Genomic DNA, 6,020 nt, shown 5'->3' with positions numbered 1-6,020 from the left:
CTAAAGTCCTTCTCCTTTCTAGGCTCACCATTATACACCCCCACTCACCCCCACTCCACTCCTTGGCCTTCTTATTGTTCTTCACACCTATCCCCCTTTCTATCTCTGCTTTTGCACACTGGAACAGATTCCCTACTTACCTCTACCTCAGAATCCTTGGTGTCCTTCAAAGTTCATCTTATAAACTCCATCTCCTATATCAGGCCTTTTCTAATTTTCCAGTTGTTCATGCCTCTCCCATGAAATTACTTTATTTTGCATAGGCTTATATATGTACATTTTGCCCCCCCAAAAAAAGAAGTTCTTTTCGGCCTTTTATTTTTGTCTTTGTGTTCCCAGTGCCTAACAAGTTGTTGGTACATATGAAGTGCGTAGTAAACATCTATTAATTCTTCTATTGCCAAGTTCTTCTTTATCCTGAACTGATATCTGCCTCTCTCTAACTTCCACCCATATTATGTGCCTGGTGTGCACTGTGGCAATCCACTAAATGTGAAAACACCATCACAAAGATACCTCTACTACTGTCATTTCACAATTTAAACAAATCCTGACTGTAGTTTTTAAAACGCCCATGGCTATTAATAATTTGGCTCAGAGAAAGGGCTACTCAACTGTTAGATAAGAGGGCTGCTGTCATTCCTAAATAACACAGCTGACCTGTAGAAGATGAAAAAATAAATGCTGCTGCAGGGTGTGTATTGTGCATAAAAGATGCTCTCCATGTGACTCACTTTAAAATGTCACACTAAAATACTGCAATATCCTTTTACTGCTAATGTAAAGAAATCCTTGTTCAGACCCCTGATTTAGTTCCATACAAGAGTCTGAACATTAAACAAGTAAATATATTCAGAACAACCACTTATGCCATTCAAAATTTTATTCTCACCATTAGATTTTATTACACACTAAAATATAGCTACATTTCTTACCAAAGACAATGCTTCTCATGTGCATGGCCTGATCCTTAATTTTATGAGCTTACTTGTATATACGCTCAGAGACATGTTTTATGCACACGTTTACACATGGCTACTTTTTTAAAAAAAATTAATGATTCCTATGTCTTTGTACAGCCAAAACTAGAGATGGTTGCATATCCCAAACATGGCGCATTCTAGGCTCTCTCACTGCTCTGAAGGCACAAGTTTTAAAGCTCCTGCTCAATGCACTGACATTCAGTGCCTTGAAGCTCCCTGGAAATCACACTTTAGCAGAAATATCCCACGCACAAAGTCTGAAAACGCATCAAATCCTATTCAAGGACCTCCGTACACATGATTCAAAGAATGCTACAAGGGTTCTTGAAAAAACAACTCATTCAGTGTTATTAATTTACCAGCAAACAGGTCCAGATGGCTGGGGTGACTTTTACCCCAGGTCACATATACAACATGGCCCTCATTAAGGAAACATGGTATATAAACGTGGTAGTTCATTATTTACATTCAGAAAACATTCACCAAAACTTTTCTTCAACTAGCCAGTTCCCTTAGTAAAATTAGGATGTAGCTTAGGCACAAACCAATAGGAACACCTACTGCATGAAGTGAAGGACTCATGCCTATACAAGTATGTACATAGATAGTGTTCCAAAACTCTAAAATGGCACTTGGACTTTTGGACCATTGTGTATGTTCTGGTCAACAATGTTATCAAATTAATATTCCTTTCAATGGTTTCTAGACATTAGTTCTTTGTTCACAACTTTATGATTTACAGATCCACTATATTAGGTGCAGTGTATAGAGCACTGGACTTAGAGTGAAAAAGATCTGAGTTCAAATCTAGCTTCAAACACTAGCTGTGAGATACTGGGCAAGTGACTTCATCTCTCTCTGTATCAGTTTCCTCATCTGTAAAATGAGGATAATAACCACGCCTACCTCTCATGATTGCTGCGAAGATAGACAATTTTGACAAATATTCAGTTGGAGAAGGAAAAAGAGTTAAGTGAAGGAAGTGGTAGCCATATAAGTTGGTACAGGGCTAAAACTATGGGACAGTGGATGAAGGCAGAAAATAAACTATACAGACAGTGCATTCACAGGCATACAAGATGGAGGAAGTGAGTTTACCTCCTCAGATGGTGGTTAGTAACCATGTTACTACATTCTGTTTATGACCACTGATATTAAAGTCAATATAATTTAACTACATTAATATTTTGAGCTACTATCAAAACATCACTATCAAATTAGGAAAATATTTTCTCAAGTGTTAGAGTGTATTCTAATTTTGGTTCTGTTGATAACCAGTTCTATCAACAATGATAAAATAGTTAAAAATTGTTTTCACATGTGATATGGGGAAAAATAAAATAGATTAACTCCAAAAAAGATGATAAAATATCCTAATGTCAATTTCTTCAACTATACAAATGATAAAAAACAATTGTTCTTTCTGCCCATAGAAAACAAAATGACAACTTAAAATGTGAATGTACCTTGAAAAGGTAAAAGTTCTGATCACAATCTCTCTGTACCACTTTCCTCATCTTTAAAATGAAGGGACTGGCAGCTAGGTGGCACAGTGGATAAAGCACCGACCCTGGATTCAGGAGGACCTGAGTTCAAATCCAGCCTCAAACACTTAACACTTACTAGCTGTGTGACCCTGGGCAAGTCACTTAACCCTCACTGCCCTGCAAAATAAAATAAAATTAAATAAATAAAATTAAATTAAGGGATTGGGCAAAATAATCTATAACATCACTTTCAGTTCTCAAATTCTATATGATTCTCTCTCTGTTCCCTCAAACACGATGGGGCTAGGATTCAAATACAGACAAAACACCTTTTCAACACAGTTCTACCTAACAAAGAAAGCTATTTCTTTGCTCTAAAATTTGGCCCAGGGGCAGCAAGGTGGCACAGTGGATAGAGCACTGAGCCTCGATTCAAGAGGACATGAGTTCAAATCTGACCTCAGACACTTGACACTTACTAGCTGTGTAACCCTGGGCAAGTCACTTAACCCCAATTGCTTCACCAAAAAAAAAAAAAATTAAAAATTAAAACTTGGCCCAGAAAACAATGCTTTCTTGCTTTAATCTCAAAAAATCTGATAAAAATTAATGATCTGTAAAATAAATGTTCCATCCACAAAAAAAAAGCATTTTATTCAATTAAAATGTTGTTTAGGTTCTGTATTCAGAGATGTACTGGGATTCTAAGACAGAACTAGCTTCACTTAACAAAGGCCTACATTAAAATGGAGCATTATATGTGAGTGTATGAAAAGAAAATGAATGGAAATTGGGTGTATAGTAAGTTAAAGGACATTCTAATGCCACTAGAAAAAGTCATTTACCAGAATTCAAATTCTTCTATACAAAAAGTTTGGTCTTCAAGAATATTGTCCCATCTAATCCCTTGATGGATTGTCACTGTAAGTGTTTTCTAAAGTTGATTTAATTTTTTTATTTCAAGGCTACTACCACATGATAAGTTGCTTATTTTTTTGTCTTTTGCATTTGTTGGGCTCCTGGTAAGCTCCTCAAGGGTAGGAAAAGGACTTTTTAGTGTACCCTAGTACAGTACCACATAGTTTCTTTGAATTACACTTTATTAACTGAATCAGCAAAAGAGGACAACTATGAGTATTTGAAATATTCACATTAGCATAGAAATATTCACCTGGTGTTCTGTATTGAAATGTGTTTTGCAAGGAAGCATTAGAACAATAAATTTTATAAAGAACAAGTTAATGAGATGTTATATTAAGCTGGATTTAAAGTATATGCAGATATCGAGCTTGGTTGAAATTGTGAACTAGGACTTATTTTTTTTCCTCACACATTCTTCTATTACTGAACAAAGAAAACAGCTTTTCATGTGTCTTTTTTGTAGGGAAGGCTAAATAATGATTGTTCTATTATAACACAGAATTACCAAAGAGACACATATTCCACTGTATCCGAAAACTGCACAACAGCTATTTAGTATTTTTGTTTTGTTTTGCTTTAAAACAAAAAGATAGACAGGTTTCAGCCTTGTAATGATTGGAATGACGCCACCTGCTGGAGAGTTACTGTAAGAAAGCTCTGCCACAAGAAGAAGGCATCTGAGGGCAAGCCACGCGGCTTTCCTTGGCATCAGGAAGTGACATTTGCTCCTGGGTACTGTCAATCAAGGCTACCAGCCAATTAGCTTGGAGATGTGTGTGCATGTGAATAGGATGTTGCTGGTTTCAGAGGAGGCTTGTGGGATGAAGGAGGTGTGGCTCACTCTCTTTCATGAGGACATTTGTGGAGAGTGGAGCTAAATGCACTCTCCCTTTGATAGATAGACGAATCTAGGCCTTTTTCTCTGTCTCTTCACCAAATTCCTATTCTCCTTAATAAATGCTTAAAAGTCTAAACTCTTGCTAAAGCTTATAATTTATTGGCAACCACTCATTAGATATTTTAGACAGTATAGCTAGAATTTTAGCCCCTTACACCCTTAAATGGAAATATTTCTACTTGGGAATTCTCTCTGTCACTGGTTTGTCACTGGTCATTCTCTGCTCCTCTACACTTTTCTATAACCAGCTCTTCACAAGAATCATTTGAAGGAAAAAAAAGAAAAGACAAAAAAAAAGAAAAATATTCCTTGCAGTATCCCATTTATGTCCAAACACATTGCTATTTTAAAATTATTCATAGATTATCCACAGCCAACTTTCACAGCTTAATTTTTACCAAGTACTTTTACCTGTGCTATCTCCCTATTTTTAGGCAAGAAATGTCTGCTAATAGTAATATTATATTATCCCAACTTATAACTAGGAATGTCAATCTTTTAGGGAAAAGAAACCCTCCATAATGAATGAGTTAAATATAAGGGTTTTTTTCCTGGTCACCTCTTCTTTTCAATTATCCACACTATAGTTCCTTTCCTTCTGTACAGCTAATTAAGAGTTGGTCATAATTGGATTCTATTCAAGTAGACTTAAAGCCTAGAATAATACAAAGGCAGTGAATTTCTGTCATTCAGGTGCTGATTATACAATTTGGAGATGACCCAGAACTCTTTATTTGTTTACCTTTTGAGAAATTTCAGTACTTTTAGGAAGAAAAAGCAAAGATATTCTAGCCTAGTCATTTTGATATTAATTGGTGCCTCTGGAAAAAGCTTTGGTTGGTAGGCAATTCAAACACCTGACTAAAATTAATTCTGATTAAGAATTTCAAAGAAGCCAGTGCTGACAAAGCAACATAGTCAAATGACTACCCTTTATGAACCAATGAACATAGTCATAACCATTTTCCAAAAGGGCCCAGTCAAGAAAATGGATAGATAAATCCATCACCACAAAACACAGTGACTGTAGGTAAGTCATTTTGAAAATATATGATAGTCTTTACCACTGGCATGAATAAACAGAGGTTAACTGATAAATCCATTAAGTCTTACAAACAAAAATGCCAAGAACACTCTAACAATCCTTACTATTCACTGGTACAGATCTAACTGGAGTTAAATCATCAGTAGTTCTCTTTCTACCATAAAGCATTTAAGGTTACTGTCATTAGTTGATCGTGTATGACCAGCTTTCCTCTAGTCAGAAAGATAAGTTCACTTAAATCCCACCTATAACAGTTACTAGTCATATGACCAGAAGCAAATCACTTAACTTCTCTTATCCTCAATTTCCCCATTAGAAAATGGGGACAATAACACCTGTAGTTCCTAACTCACACATGTTGAGGCTCAAATGAGATAACGTATGTATATCTTTTGCAAAATGTAAAGCACTTAAAAAAATAATATAACAAATATGTAGTTGCAAAGGAGAGGAACAGGGAAATCTTTACCTTCTATGACTAATGCAGAATATATAAATATTAAATTTCTCTGCCACCATTTCACCTGAGTTACTGTATTTGATTCTTTCCTCGCTCTTAAGAAACTAATTGACAATAAATGATTTATTCCCGAAAGTAACTCCAAGACTAGTCCCTTCCCTTGATATGAACTTATCATTTCCAATATCATGCAGGAGTGGTAAAAAGTCTCAAAATTTGGTGAAAA

The sequence above is a fragment of the Dromiciops gliroides genome, chromosome 3 (assembly GCF_019393635.1).
Source record: "Dromiciops gliroides isolate mDroGli1 chromosome 3, mDroGli1.pri, whole genome shotgun sequence".
In the NCBI taxonomy this organism is placed as follows: domain Eukaryota; kingdom Metazoa; phylum Chordata; class Mammalia; order Microbiotheria; family Microbiotheriidae; genus Dromiciops; species Dromiciops gliroides.
This window is presented reverse-complemented; position numbering follows the sequence as displayed.